The sequence below is a fragment of the Idiotropiscis lumnitzeri genome, chromosome 6 (assembly GCF_059441095.1).
Source record: "Idiotropiscis lumnitzeri isolate Australia: NSW breed Sydney's pygmy pipehorse chromosome 6, RoL_Ilum_1.0, whole genome shotgun sequence".
In the NCBI taxonomy this organism is placed as follows: Eukaryota; Metazoa; Chordata; class Actinopteri; order Syngnathiformes; family Syngnathidae; genus Idiotropiscis; species Idiotropiscis lumnitzeri.
In genome coordinates, this window is record NC_142396.1 from 10,904,663 (window position 1) to 10,920,037 (window position 15,375).

General features: G+C 40.6%; 1 protein-coding gene across 8 annotated transcripts in view; it reads left to right on the forward strand.

Moving 5' to 3' along the window:
* The window catches only part of mef2aa (myocyte enhancer factor 2aa), a 72,121-nt gene that overhangs the window by 37,960 nt on the left and 18,786 nt on the right, over nt 1-15,375 (forward strand). The window lies entirely within an intron of this gene.

Here is a 15,375-nt window from a genome sequence, read left to right on the forward strand (position 1 = left end):
GTATTTAGCTCCAAGACCGTAGAGCGATAGTGCTGAAGTGCCCTCCTCGAGAGCCCCTATCCAGCCTGTTTAGAGATGTCTTCCTCCTCCAACACACCTGATTCAAAATTCAGCTGACTAGCAAGCTCTGCAGAAGCATGATAACGGTCCTGATCATTTGAATCAGGTGTGTTGGAGGAGGGAGACATCGAAAACATGGTGGATAGGGCCTCTTGGGGACCTGGCGTGGGCACGCCTGCCGTAAACCAATAGGAAGATCTTACAGTAAGTCAGTTTTATGTAGCCTAGTGTCTTGGTACCATAAAGAACTCGAGCAGCAACCTTCTGGACCAGTTGCAACTGTCAGATTGCTTTTTGTTCAGACCCGTAAAAACACAATAGTCCAATCTACTGAAAATGAACACATCAGCACATCTCATTTGGACATTTGAGTGGTAAAAAGTGGGCAAATCACATCTTTTTTTGGAGGCTTTTATAATCCAGGTCCAAGTCAATCATCACACCAAGATTTCCCATGTACGAGCAAATAGCTGATTGCAGTCCTTCTGGCTACTCTCAAGGAAGCTTCTCCCCGCTGCACAAAAGGCGACAACAAGGCAGCGTTGTCCCGGACAAATCAAACGTCCCTATCCCCCCACCCCCCCACCCCCACACCCCCCCGTCTGCCTACCGGCTACACGGTCACCGCTTAGAAGTGAAGAAGCAGAGCAGAAATAACCCAGCCCTTCCACTTCAGAGCGTCACCACACACAACCTCCTTTCGTTTGTCCCTGTCAAAGGTGGCAGATTGACTGTTAAAATTCAGTCTCCTCGCACGTTTTTGTCCGCCGTCCAAACGTAAGCTTTTACAGCCATCTCTTCAGATCGGCTCCCCACTTGCAATTACAACAAGAACTCCAACTTCCTTGTTTGTCAAGAGAATGAGCCTCACATGAGGGCACTTTTTCTGGACACTTATCTAAATTTTTTTATTGCGTTAAAGCAGACTTTTGCGGTGTTAACAATCATGTGCCTGTTTGTCTGGCTGCCGGGTCAATGCGATCCTCGTAGTCTCCCAACATTTCACAGAAATAATCAGCCTTCGGTGAGAAACCGAATCAAAAAGATCACATTCCTGCTCAGTAGTTGCATTTGCCGATAACTGTACAATGTGGGAGAACATGTCTCCATGTTTTCCACAGATGGATGGATGTGAGTCTGGCCCACAGTTTGATAACCCAGTGGAGGACTGTGGACTTTGTCTCAGACTTGGCTCGCAATCCAAAGCAAAGCAGTCGGCTCGGCTTTTTCCTTTGTGTGCGCGTTTGTGAGAGATAATGGATGAGTGCTTTCACGTGTGTCAGTCGTAACCTCGCAGGCACTCCAGTGGAAAATCTCTGTCTATATGTTCACTAAACTACAAGCATAGATAGAGTTGAGTTGGCTGCAGAACTGCAGGTTTTGGCCCATTTGTCATGGAATACAGTACAAGGAGATTTTTTTTTCCTTTTTTGTCTTGGTTCTACAAAAAGTTGTCCTGACTTTGTTTTTTGTTTTCCCCGAATAAATAATGAGACACACGTTTTGGCCGAAAAGTCTGGACTACAGGCGGGCTCTTTGCTTGGGATTGTTTTCTTTTCTTTTCTTTCTTTCTTTCTTTTATTTATTTTTTTGCTCAAATTGCATCTTTCCTTACCATGATGACAAAGGGCGGAGCTCGAGTGTTGTGATGAAATGAGCAACTTCTACTCATAGCCCGTAGTGTGATCAAAAAGCCCTCAACAAAGTTAAGGTAGCGATCGTATTTTCACTCGTGGAAGCAGCACTTCACCAGCAAGTCTCAATGATCTCCTGTGCCATTTTGAGTATTTGCCGCTTGCCGCAAATGCTGCAAATCTGTGACACTGTGAATCTGCTTGGCCTATGCCTCTCTGTTGTCTGGCCTTTGCTTGAAAATGCCCAATTTTTGTCCAACCTATCTACCACGTTACGGGCAGCGTCTCATTGTGGCGCGATGTTAAGTAAATAAACTGCACTCTGATGTCCCAATCTGGCTAAAATTCAGATTGGCTTGCTCACAAACAATTTAAGAGGCAATTTTATATGACGTCTGGTTTAATATTATTTGCTTTTTGGGCCTCGTGGTAGAATCTTAACTGCTGTTTTTAGATGGCAACCTGCCTTTTTCATGTCTCCAGACTACAAACGAATGACATTTTCCTGGTATGGCTGTCCTTTGACAATGGCGGATTGATGCAAGTGCGTTGAGGCTTTGTACAGGGTCAGTTATGTTGATTAGATCGCAATCTGGCAAAATTCAAAATTGTTCTACGCACAAACGTTTAGGTGAAGCGCTCACAAAAACTTTTCTTGGATGTGTATTTTTAATCAATTTTGGTGTGTACAGGGACTCCAGAGACCCAGTTATTTATATAAAACCAATTGAGTCCTTTTTTTGTCAATATGTCCTTTCGATCTTACAGCCTCGTGGTAGAAGCTTAACTGCTGTTTGTAAATGGATTAAAAAAAAAACCTGTATTGTGAAATGTGCCAACCCAAGGTCAGGCAGTTGTTTCTAGAGTTATGTCGGTGTTTAAGGAATGCGAACTGAATGAGTGTTTTTTTTTTTTTTTTTTGTGGGGGATGAGTTATTTGAATATTTTTAAGTAGGTAGGCAGTTTTCTCTCAAGAAATATCTTTTTGGTGAGTCGTTTCTTTGCCTCGGTGTTGTCCCGAAAGCAGGAAAGCCCTCATGACAGGTTTTAACGCCACTGCTCCAATTGTGTTTCTTATTGAATTCTTTTTATGCACAAATGAATATGCTGCAGTTAGTCATTAGATTAATCTAATAATATTCACTCTTCCTTCTCCCTCTCTCTCTCGCTCTCTCACTCGCTCTCGCTTTCTCTCCCCGTGTGGAGCTAATGAGATTTTGCCCTTGCTCCACTTCTAACCTCACACCGTGATGGTGGACACAGAGGGATGCCTGTACGTCAAGGAGCAACCTTTTAAATTGTGCTGCACACCTGACTCGGTTTGTTCAGAAGACGCTCAGAGCCATTGAGGTAGATGTTGCATCTTGAATTAATCCAGTTTGCAGGCACACATACTCAACATTAATGGTAATTACATAGAAATTAGGCTATAGTGAATGAATCTTAACCCAAAAGGAGTAAAATACCAAATGATCTGCTGTGATAAATGAACTTCACTGTTATTTAAAGAATTTAGCATTTTATGGCTCGCTTGCATGTCTTCTATTCTGATGAATTGTGAACGTAAACAAACGGCGATCATTCATAGGGAAATTTGGCTTATCTTCCTTCATAATAAATAGGGCTGGCCATTGTTCCTTGGGAGGGAAATGGACAATTCTTTCTCTTTTCATGAAAGAACAGCCTCTTTCTCACATGACCTCTACAGTAGGAGGAAATGAGCATACAATTATCAGGCATCTTCCATTAGCTTTCGTATCATGATTGATATCAACTATTTTATTTTGTGATGAATGGACTTGTATAAATCATTCAAGGCAAAATGTAAATTCTGACCGTTACAGAATGTCAGCCACATTTGGTCTTTCCAAGAACTGAGCCCCTTTTTTTGTTACTTGCTACATTCATAACATTTAAACTCTATAATTATCCAACACAAACATGAATAGAGAACTCGCCTTACTTACCGTTTGCTCAAGTAGACGTCAGTTTAAAATTACTGAAACTAGCATAAAATATATTGAATTTTGTCTTTAAATTGATATTTGTTGCCATATTTAGTAATCTCTAAATTATGAATATTATTATAATTTTTTTGTTTGGGCGGGATTTACATCTGTATTAGGCCACTTCTTAATTGTAAGACAGAAAAAAAAAACATTTTCCCAACCATCTTATGCTACTGAATGATCATTGTGAGTGTTGGAAGTCGTGGTTGTGGTGTTGGCAGTGGTGGGCGGGGGGTTAGATTGTCAATCAAAACCTGAGCGCCACAGTGATTAAGGCTCATTTTTATCTTAATGAATGCAAATTGGCACATCTGCTGTGGTAGGCTAGCTGTCCGGACTCTTCAATTAGTGTGATTGATCAATTATCGTACTGCTGGTGGCTCAACGGAAATGGAGGCGGTTGAAGTGGGTGAGCGCATGAAGAAAAAAATGAAAGGAACAGAGTGGGAATGAAAAACATTGAGCAAGAAATACATTGACAAGAGTAGAATGGAAGCCTTTCAAACAGTTAGAAATGGCTCTTTTCTAGATGCACTTGGCAATGTGTTTTGCTTGTGCATTGAAATCATTTATTGATGAACGGTGATGGAGGTTAAGGGGACTATTTACTTATACGTACTGTATGTCTTGTACGTCATATGTACATTATGACTTGTGTCACATCCTTTGATGAATGTCAGATGCTCCTCAAACTTATTAGCTGTTTAAATGTGGACTTTGGCAGGCAAAGACACCCACACTTGAGCCATTTACAACCACAGTACAATTTTTACACACAGGCTTTAGGAATCAGGACTGACCCAGCCCACGAATAGCCAAAATTGATGCCCATTAAACTGCTTTGGGAAAAACATATGACAATTAAACCCTAAAAAATCTCACAAAACACGGATAAAAATTTAATTCACGGAAAATGATGAAAAGCTGGCAAGCATTTGGTGCCCACTACCACCATGATGGCTACCATTGATATATTATATCTAAACAAATGTCAAAATAAGACTGACATTTATTTCGTATTATATTTCATAAGGCTTCTAGTCAGATTCCTTCTCTTGCTGCTTTTGGAACTTTCCTCTTTTTGTGTTCTTCTGGAAAGCTCACTGCCACAATGATGGTGAGCCTGTTTAAGCAAAACCAAATATTGCTGTTGACATGGGCTTGGTGCCTTGATGTTGTTTTTGTCGAGTTTTGCGATACAAGTGACATATTCTACAGGCTCATTTTTAATCTTCTTTTTGGCTCCTGTGATTTATGAGAGTGATATTAAAGGAACTTAATATATTTTTGAATATTGTATCTGTGTTTTTGAGGGTTGTTGATGATCTTAAGAGGTTAAGTATAGGTAAAATATTTTGATTGTTGGAATATATTTATACTACATGGTTCAAGTGATGCAATTCAGATTTTTTTTTTTTAACTCAAGTGGCACAATTCGTGATAAAAAATCTGTATAAATCGTCTGATCTGGGCGCCGACCCATGCAAGTTGTTTAATGTTCCCTCAAAGTTTCTGTCATTGTCAACCCAGCCATATATGACGTGTCACTTGAAATGTACTTGGAAATGGACAGCAAAAAAATGTTCGTGGGCAATAAGCTGTCATTGGGAAACTGGACCTGCAGTATAAATTTAGCCTCAATGTCGTGATACGCTGAAGAGTTACAAAAGTGGGCGACACGGTGGTCGACTGGTTGGCACAATGGCCTCGTAGTGCATTGGTGAAGGGTTTGATTCCGGCTCTGGCCTTCCTGTGTAGAGTTCGTGAGGAGAAGCGGTTCACGTAATGGATGGATGGATATGTCACAAAAGTGTCTTATTGCACATTAAGCAAACAATCATTTAAAAATAATTACATCAGTTAAATCATAAATACCTTTTTGTCTTGATGAAACATTTATATTTCCAATTGATCTTCTGGTCAAGAGTCATTCATAATGTGTAATATCAGCAAAATTCCAAATTAATCATCAATAATCCATGCATTGTTATTTATGTTTTCAATTGGAAGTCATCAATTTTAATGAAAAAAAACTGGGTCATAATAATTTAAATTTTTATTCTAACAAAAAAAATCCAAAACCTCACATTACTGATTTTTTCCCCCTCTAATATTTCATCAATTTTAGGCCGGATCAGAAATATCAAATTGAATAATTGGTTTAGTTTGATTTTATTATTCAATTGGTCATGTTACATGACACTGAATTTTGTAAACAAGCTTTAGTGAAAATATATTAGCTTGTTAGTTGCCACAGTCAGTCAACCCAGACACACACGCACGCGCACGCACACACACAGACACACAATATCACTGAAAGCATATATTTTGTGTCGAACATAAGGCATGAAAGCAATTACAAGAACATCTCTAACGCGTTTGTTTTTGCTATAATATGGCTTATGGATCATTTGATGGACTGTAGTCAAGGTCTGCAGTCTGTGGGCTGATTGTGGCAGCTAACATATTTTACTGAAAATCGTAATCGTCTGGGTTATTTAAACCAATTGAATATTTTTTTTACATTTATATTATATTTTTATATTTTCCCGAATTAGACCTGTTCATTGAACATTGATCATTCATCCTTCTGATCCATTTTATAGTCCGAAAAATATGGTTATTGAAGATTCACCCTTTTATTTAGGGGTTTTTGATTGAAATCAAAGGTCACTGTCACCATCCAGTGCTCATATGTAATTTATTTGCACATAAGTCAAAGCAAGACAGGCTTGTTGCTCAAAAAAACTCACTTGTATCTCAAGGCACCACTGTACAAGTCAGTCATTTGACCAAATGTGTTTTTTCAGAAGTGTGGATCATACTGGAAACCTTTCACTTTAATCTGGACCCAAGAAGTAGTTAAAAAGCTTGATGAGGACCGTCTTAAACGGACATCTGCTGTGTTTTTTCTCTTTGCTTTGCTCATGGTTCTGTCGTGAGCCAAGTTTTTTCGAATGTCACTTTTAATAGGACAAGGACTCCTTTCCCTTTGGGCTTTTAGTGAAAAAAAAAAAAAAGAAGATTCATCCGCCTCCCATGTAGTTATCTGAGGGCAATGAGACAGTCATTGGATTGTTCATGTGGTTATCCCACAAAGCAGCCTGTGAAAGGAGAAAATGCATCTTTTACTTCCTATTGCTACGTTGCAGTATCTGCCTACCTCCCTTTGTGAAGTTTCTCTTTTTTTTTTGTTGTTGTTTTTTTTTTTAACCCAGTAGTGCCTCACTCGGTGTTATGTCCCAGCCCTCTATTACGATGCTTGTTACTAGGTTACTGCCAAGAGATTTCTGCTTTTGGCACACATCATGCTTCATTGACGTCAGTGCTTCTTTTCCACCCTCTCAACTATATTGCATATGTCTCATTTCACACTGAGGGTCTCTTTGCAGAGAGCAGAATGAAAGGATGCACAAGTCAAAGTGTTTCTTTTTCCTAAACATTAGCAGTAATGCTTCAAGTACAAAGTAGGGTCTATATTATCTCCAAATATGGAACTAATATCACTCTTGTCTCCTTGCACATTTCACTGATCTAGTGAGATTGTATTTACAATGCACAATACGTACAAACACCGAATGGTGAATTTAAAATAAAATAAAATCTTATGTCAGGTTATTTTACATAGGTTATTTTATTCTGCATAAGATGGGAGTACTACATAACTGATTTCCATGAGACACATGGTCTAAACCATGCAATTTAAAAGTAATATTTGGAAAATATCTTATCCGTGACCAGGTTGAATAATACCTGGATTACGTTTACGTGTAAATATCAGTTGCCAGAGTATGTAGTCTAGTGTGAAACTTTAGCATCCTTATTCTGACATCCCAGCATTTTCTATTGGCATGGGTCCGATATTACACAAATAAAGTTGTTTTCCCAAGATACGTTTCGTAAAAGCATCCCTATATTTTCTGAAAAAAGTGACTATTTTGTCTGAAAGAATACACCTTTTTTTCTTGACCCATTTGAGACTTTGTTCTGTAAGAATACAGCTTTTTTTCTCTCTGAAAACACACACACACACACACACGCGCACACCCCCACACGCACAAACACACACACGCACACATGGTCTCCATATGTACCACAGGTATGCACTTTTCAAATTAAACATTTATTGCAAATAATTTTGTGGATCCCCAAACTACAGTTCACTGACTTTGTATGCGTCAGTACTGTCGTGTGAATGGCAGGCCATCATTCCAGGGTGTACAACACCTCTCACCCTCTGCCAGCCCGGATGGGTTCTAGCCACATCATGACCCCGAACAGGATGCGGCAGTATAGACAATGGATGGATGTCTGTGGTTCAGTATTGTTTACAGAGCAGAAACACAGGACACATACACAAGCAACCCGTGAGCCACAACAGCACTGTGAAGTCTTGAACGTAACTAGAAGCAGTGTGGCTCCAGTCGTAAACCCGAGTGTTATGAACCACATGAAATAGGTCAAGATCGGGCTGACCTAATTTGATTGGATCTAGTCGGGCGGCTGCGATGTTAGCGAAGCTGTTACAAGATCATTAAACCACAAGCCCTCAGTCCACCCTTGTGTTCTTCGGCGACCTTCAATGAGGGGCTGAAATACACAGCGGCGTCTTTTGAGTTAGCAACAACCAGCTCGCCCTTGTGCCCCCCTCATCCTGGTGTTCCCACTGTGCAGCCAACCTCCTCCTGCCCAGGGGCGAGGACAGAGCAAAGCCTGCTGGGATGGGCTGGCGCCATGCCACCTATTCCCCGTCGCAACAACCTGGACCGACTGGGGCCAGTGAACGGAGGTCGCCTGAGATTGATGAGGACTCGGTTCTGCGGTCAGGGTGTAGAGTGTTGCAGAACAGACGTCCTGCTGGCATTTCCTGCCCTCTCTGCTGCCCAACACCCGCTCACCGTATTCACTTAATCGGAACTCCTAATTGTCCTTATGAATATTTTAGAGGCCGGCAAGGATTGGAGTTCAGGGCGGGGGGTATGGTTTCAAGGGGCCTGGCAGCTAATGATACACTCAATGACCAGTGGAGGGAAGATGAAGGAAAAAGGTTGAAATTGAAATGATAAATGTTGCTGTTTTGAAATATGTCGTTCCCAGATTACAGTGCGTCATTTCGAGGTTAATGGCAGTAAGGCGGCGTAAGCAGCACAACAAAGTATGCGAGTTATTGCTGTAGATATGTTTTTTCATTAAATTTTTTAATATTCAAATGTTTTTATACAAATAGATAATTATGACATATCGAGTTTACTAACGGTGGTATGAGCTCGCATAGGAATGTGAGGTCACCTGGCACACTTAGTTACTGTCGTACTTACTGTTTTTATTTATCTTATACTCTCGGTCTACCCATATAAATGTTGACTGTTATTATGACTTAAGTACTGCGTAAGCGTAGGTTAGTGGTCGAGAGCAACTTGTTCCAACTTGCGTTCGAGTTCAGGTTATGTCGCTGCTGTAGGAACTAAATCTTGTTGTAATTTCTATTTGGCACAGTCCGTGATCTCATTCTCCTGATGACATTGGTGTGTCTTTCATCCATTTGCAGTTGAATTCCCTCCTGTCTCACACTGGAAATATGCGGGCCGATGATTACTCTCAGCGGCTGCGGGAGCTAATAGCTTTGTCATCATTCACGATGGTCTCAGAACAGCCGTAGCCTCTCGCAGTCCTCAGTCAAATCAGTTGCATTTTAATTGGCAATCCTGTCGATCAAATCCAGGTAAACCGATAAACCCCCGTTAAATGTGCCAGATAGGGACCTAGCCCTGCCACAAATTAAAAAAAAAAGCCAGAGTATTGAATGCCTCCCTAAAAATATTTATAATAGCATCCATTCATCGTTTCAAGTTTAAATAATGATCCCAAAACACTTTGATATAATTTCCAAACTGTACTTCACCGGCGTGTATGTCCCTTTTGTCAACCGGAATGGTAATTTTATAGTTTGATCTTTTTTATAGGCGCTAATCTTAGTTCTCTCACCCCCTGACATGTAAATATCTTAAAACAGTCAAGATTTATCACTTCATACTGTACTTCCGTGACACCTATTACTACTTTCCTATTGGCCAACGGTTTGCTTGCTTATGAGTTAAGGCTTTGCAGAAAGCACACAGAAAGTTTTACTGTGAATAGGTACAAATATCTTCACCACAAAAAAAAATAATAATAAATGAATAAATATTGCAAACAGGTGAGTTTGTGAATAGACACCTGAATATCGCCTTGGCTTGCGGATCATCTTTGCGGTGTGTCCAAAGATTAGGTCTTAAGGGACCGAAATTGTGTGTCATTGAATTTTGGAGTCATCATTTGTTACGTCCAAATAAAAGTGAAACTTTCGCGCTCCCAACTTGGCCCCTCCCTTAGCTCTTCCTTGCCATTAACGACCGAGACAATAGAGCAAGTCAAAAGGAAGGATATGACTCTAGTCTCATATCCTGATATCGGCCCACTCAGTCATCCGTAAGCACTATGAGAGTGAACAAGATGTTTCTTGAAATTTTGTGGTTGTTGTTGTTGTGTAATCGCCAAACTTTTCTAAGGTTGGCCTTGATATGCTGAGACCTGACATCACCCCCAAAAAAGATTTCTTAAAATACTGGCTTTGTTTTTTTTTTTTTTTTTGTTTTTTTATTCCCCAAAGTGAGGACAACAGCGCCGCGAGGGGAATTTGAAACATGGTTCTAGTCAAAGTCTCTTAAGGTGTTATATAAGCACAGCAATGTTCCTTGGCAAGATAAAAGTCTCCTATCAGCTGCCTCCCGAGCTGCTGATTTCCGAGTGCCTTCGCATTCAAAGGAGCCCTTTGATAAGCCCATTAGATGGAACCGCCTGGACACAATGGTGATGTCATGAGGATTAGCGTGCTACCTTTGCGAGTCCCGGTGCCAGGGGCCAATTCACGGCACTGTTGGGTTAAAGACTGTGGAACATCAGCCTGTGTCTATAATACACATACTTGAAACTCTGTGAACTCAGAAGGCTATCACTAGAGTGCTTGTTTTTTTTCAGTAGTTCATTCACATCAAAGCTTAATTTGCAATAAAATTATCAGTTATATTATTATACATAAATCTTTTTGTTTTACTGGTTAGTTGTGCATTAAAATAAAGGCAAATTGGCCATGCATTAATAGAGACTGTTAATCTATTTCAGTTGTTGTTAACTCACTAAACACAAGCCAGTAAGTCATAAATCAGACTACAAGAATAATGCAAAGCAAATCTGTGGCTTTGTCAGTTCAACTTTTGTTTCATGGACTGAACTTTTCTGGCCTCTAATCATCACCTTTTATCACCCAACCATTAATGTATATGTGCCTCTTCTTGTCTTCAATGCATTGTACAGTACATGAATAAGTTACAGTGATAAAAGCTCTCTTGTCATGAGGGAAGGACGAGCATCTGAGTGAAATGCTCTTAAAGTACCTCACTCAAGGAGAAGGTGAGTTGTTGTTTTTTTACTGCTGTTATTGTTGTAGTGCTGGCTGTGGTCCCTGAAATCTTTTACAAATTCAGCCCCCAAAACCAGTTTTACGGAGCAAATTGACATTAGGTCGCTACAGCTATCATGAGGAGATCCACAGTTTGTCTGCCATTTTGGTCTGAAGCGACCATTTTTTATATGAATATAGATATGCTACAATAGATGGTCATGACACAAGATGGCACAGTAATTACCGGTTTGCATTTGTTTCCCATTTGCGGTGCAGAAGAGTTTTTAATACAATTATTTTTAATTCAGGTGATGTAACCACTGTGGAACGAACACCGTATGGAATGTTGTCAGAATTTGAGGGCTCCCTCTAGAGATCTTAGCTGGTGGTGTCACTAACTGGCGCTTTACAATGACCAAGACCCCTTCTTTAATTTGCAAAGAAATGAGAAAAAGAAGGCATGCTCAGTCACTGTCGTACATACTGTTTTTCAATTCACTGTTTAATAGTCATGAGAAGTTTTTTTTTCACACAAATATTGAGTGAAATTACGATTTTGCTTCTGTTAGGTTAGTGATAGACTACGGCGCATTAAGACCTGTGACTCAACTCAATTAATTAAAGAGCATTTAAAAAACAACAATAGCTATATACAAAGTGCTGTACATAAAATACAAAAATAGCTATATGAAAGCAAAGACAGTTAAAATTAATACTAGTAAATACTAGTAATTAGTAAACTCCTACTACTAGTTTTACTACTTAATTAGTTAAATTTAATAACATAAAAACATTCAACGCAATAAACCAATAAAACAACGCTGAGTCAAAAGCCAAAGAGTAGAAATGTGTTTTAAGGCGAGTTTGAAAGATGGACAACACGATAAAGTTTTCCGTAAGATCATTTGAGAGGGTGGGACCGGCAAAAAAGCATTTTGGACCAACTGGAGAGGCTTGAGGGAAGACTGGCTGATGTATAAACATTACCCTTTTGTTCATACCTTTTGTAAAAAGTTTTGGTGCTGATAGGCCACATTTGCGTGTCAAATCCAATTTGTTTTGAGGGTCAGATAACCTTTGGTGTCTGTAACTTGCTCCTTATATGGTTATGTCTCTGCACAGCTTACTTAGATTGGACAGTATTGGGGTGGGGGGAGCCAGGTTCTGGCAGGTGTTCGGAGGTGCAACACCTGTTTGGCCATGTGCTCTTTTAGTGATCCATTTACTGGGAACTGTGGGCGGTCACTGCGCGACATGCAGAACATGCCAAGTCATTCGGCAAAGATTTACAAGCACGCTCACCACCCCACCCCCAACCTTCTCTGCAGCCGTCAGTCACTCACATGCATGAGGATGCTTCAGCAGAGTTAACTGGAACTCTTTCATTGATGAACTAATGCACCGCAGCTGTCTTGCATATGCAGTGCCTTGAATCACAGCTTTATATAGCCTTTTAAAAGATAATATGTATTACCGTGATTTATGTTGAATGCCTGCGCACAACTGCTTGTCCTTGTATCTTGTTGCTCTGCTGTGAAGTCCTCCCTACAAGGCTCAGGTCTGTGGGTGTGTGCACAATGCTGTTGTGAAAGCCCGGACCAGCACAACCAAGATATTCCCATAATCAGTAGGATGGAGTTTTAAATGTGCAGGTTCACATCAGACTTTTTGGCAGGCGGGAGAAGAAAGTGCATAGTGGAAGGCCAGAAAAACACACAGACCTTTAAAGGAGGGCTGACTATAGAGAGCGTTTGCTCGGTAAACAGGAAATGAAGCAGCAAGGCGTTGTCTTAGAACCAGAGGAATGTCACCGCTTTGTACCATAGTGGTCTTATTGCTTGTGTGGTTCAGTGAGAACCCGTCATTATGTGGGCCAGTTGTCTCTTGTTCTCATTGTGGCCACGCAAGTCGGGAAGAACTGGGTGGGATTGGGAACATCCTCGTCCAACCTATCAATTCATCTGCAGAATCTCTCGAGTTCTGTAGACCTCAAATTGTTGGTGGAATCCAAGATTGAACAGAAACAGTATTGTTATTTTTGTTAGGGTTATAGCAGTATTTTCGTGCATAACCTTCAGACATTAAGAGTTAGATTTAGGGGGCTACCGTTATTTGTGAAGTACACTACACAACGGGTTGCTGGGGAAGAAGTTCTCCTGAAGCTTGTCCATGAAATTGAGGCTTATAAACCCCCTGTCATGACTATCAGACCCATGAAGATGGCAGTGTTGCGTCGCTTTGGATTTGAGATCAGCACAGTTTTTGAGGAGAGGATGAAAGCAGTAAATCTCAGCTCGTCACGTCGATTATGAGAGAAAGAAATGCCAGGACGTATGAAGTCGCACATGAGGAGGCACCTCACACACAACCAGATTATGTATATGGAAGGTGTAAACAAAATTTATAGTTTCAGGCGTCACCTAAGTAACAAATAGTTATGTCAAAATTACTGTTCTTGAAAGAAAAAAAGTAAAAGTTTTCTCTGCTTTTGGGTCATAAACTCCTGGAAGTGAGTCAATGAAAGTTTGCATCTATTGCAACAGCAATGTTCAGCTTGCAATGCCTGTTTTCAGTGGATTTTAAAAATTGTAGGTCACATTGTTTTTTTTAAAAAAAAAAGATTTCAAAAGCCTTTTTCTAGGTAGTCAAGTGAGAGCCAGCGAGAAAGAGCTGCAAGAGTTCCTATGAAATCTGCTTTCAATATTTTTCCAGGAATGTCATCAAACCATGTCTGAGCGTTTTCGGAAATACTTGTAAAAAGTGAGGTTTTGGCGAGCATCGGAGAGGTTAGCTGCCTGGTCTGCACAGATGAGGCCTGCTGTCACGTTTCTGTCAAGTGCACTGGCGCTCCTCCCCGCTGATTTCGCACCAAACGTGCACATTCTCACCCAAAACAACACTCACTCCTGTTCCGCCTGCGTGTCTCTCACACACACATTGACACGCACGCACGCGCACACTAGTTTCATCATTTTGTCGGGTGATAAAGACAAGAAGCCGAGAGTGAGGTCTCATTAGTGTGTGTAAGGGTGGTCTCACCATGACCCCGATACGTGCGGGAGTCAGCGACCTCACTATACACGCACGAGGCCTACATCCTCTGCCCCTGCCACCTCGGCAGGCTGCCTGGCACGAACGACTTGCCGCTAAAGGCCTGTAGCCGCTCGATAGAGGGGCCTTGAGAGGTGGCCATAAATCATGTTTTGATGTGCGTCCGCTGCCGTATCACAAGCTGTCACATGTTGTCAGCCTGCCTTGTTAGCGCCGCTATTCAGTGCGGTAATGAGGAGCAGTGCAGCGCATGACTTTTTTTTCTTTTGACTTTGTCGTGAGAGTGCGTCGCTCATATTCGTGGCACAATTTAACCACTGCTAATCTTTTGCAGCATTTGATGAGTTGTACTCTCCAGTCGGAAAGTATTCATAGTACTTCACTTTATCTTCATTTTGGAATTAATTGTGCAAACTGTACCCTATAATGATGTACATTTGTTGTTTTGTTGCAATAGTAAATTTGCAAAAATATCCAAAACTTTTATGTTGTCATAATAAGGGTTTTTGTGTGTAGAATTTTGAGGCAAAGAATAGCAAATAAGCCATTTTGCAATAAAGCCTTAACATGAAATGCGGAAAAATTGAAGCACTGTGACTGCTTTACAGATGCAGTGTACTGTCTATTACTCGCAGGGATTAAGATCCCACTGTGGTGGGTTATATGGTGGGGAAAACACTCTTCTGTGGGATCCTCTTAAACACAGAGGGGTTGCACTCTGATAAGTGAAATCTAATGAAAATGCTGACCCCATAGTCAGAGAAAACAAGAGCGGCTCAAAGTGAGGAGGGCAGGAGATGCAGAAAAAAACACAAAGCTGACAGTATATGGTGTATTATAGTTTCTATTATAGATTCTTTCAATTCTTGTTTTTTAAAGACTGTACTAAATGTTCAAAATAAAAAGCACATTCATTCCATTAAATATTGCCACAACAAGCTGAAAATTATTTGTGGGTTTCCTCAATTTGGAGTGAAACCTTATTTTAGGAGTCCTATATTCTTAAAAGTGTATCTTCTTCATCCCTCGTGCAATTGTTCGATGTCTGTTGTTTTGTGTTTTTTTTTTTTTCTTCGTAAAATGGGCATAGTTTGGGGGTCATTTTCCCCTTCCCCCTTCCATATGTTGAGGTTTTTCGTCTAGGAAATTTGGGGTAGGATGAAAACTGCAATTAGCTTCG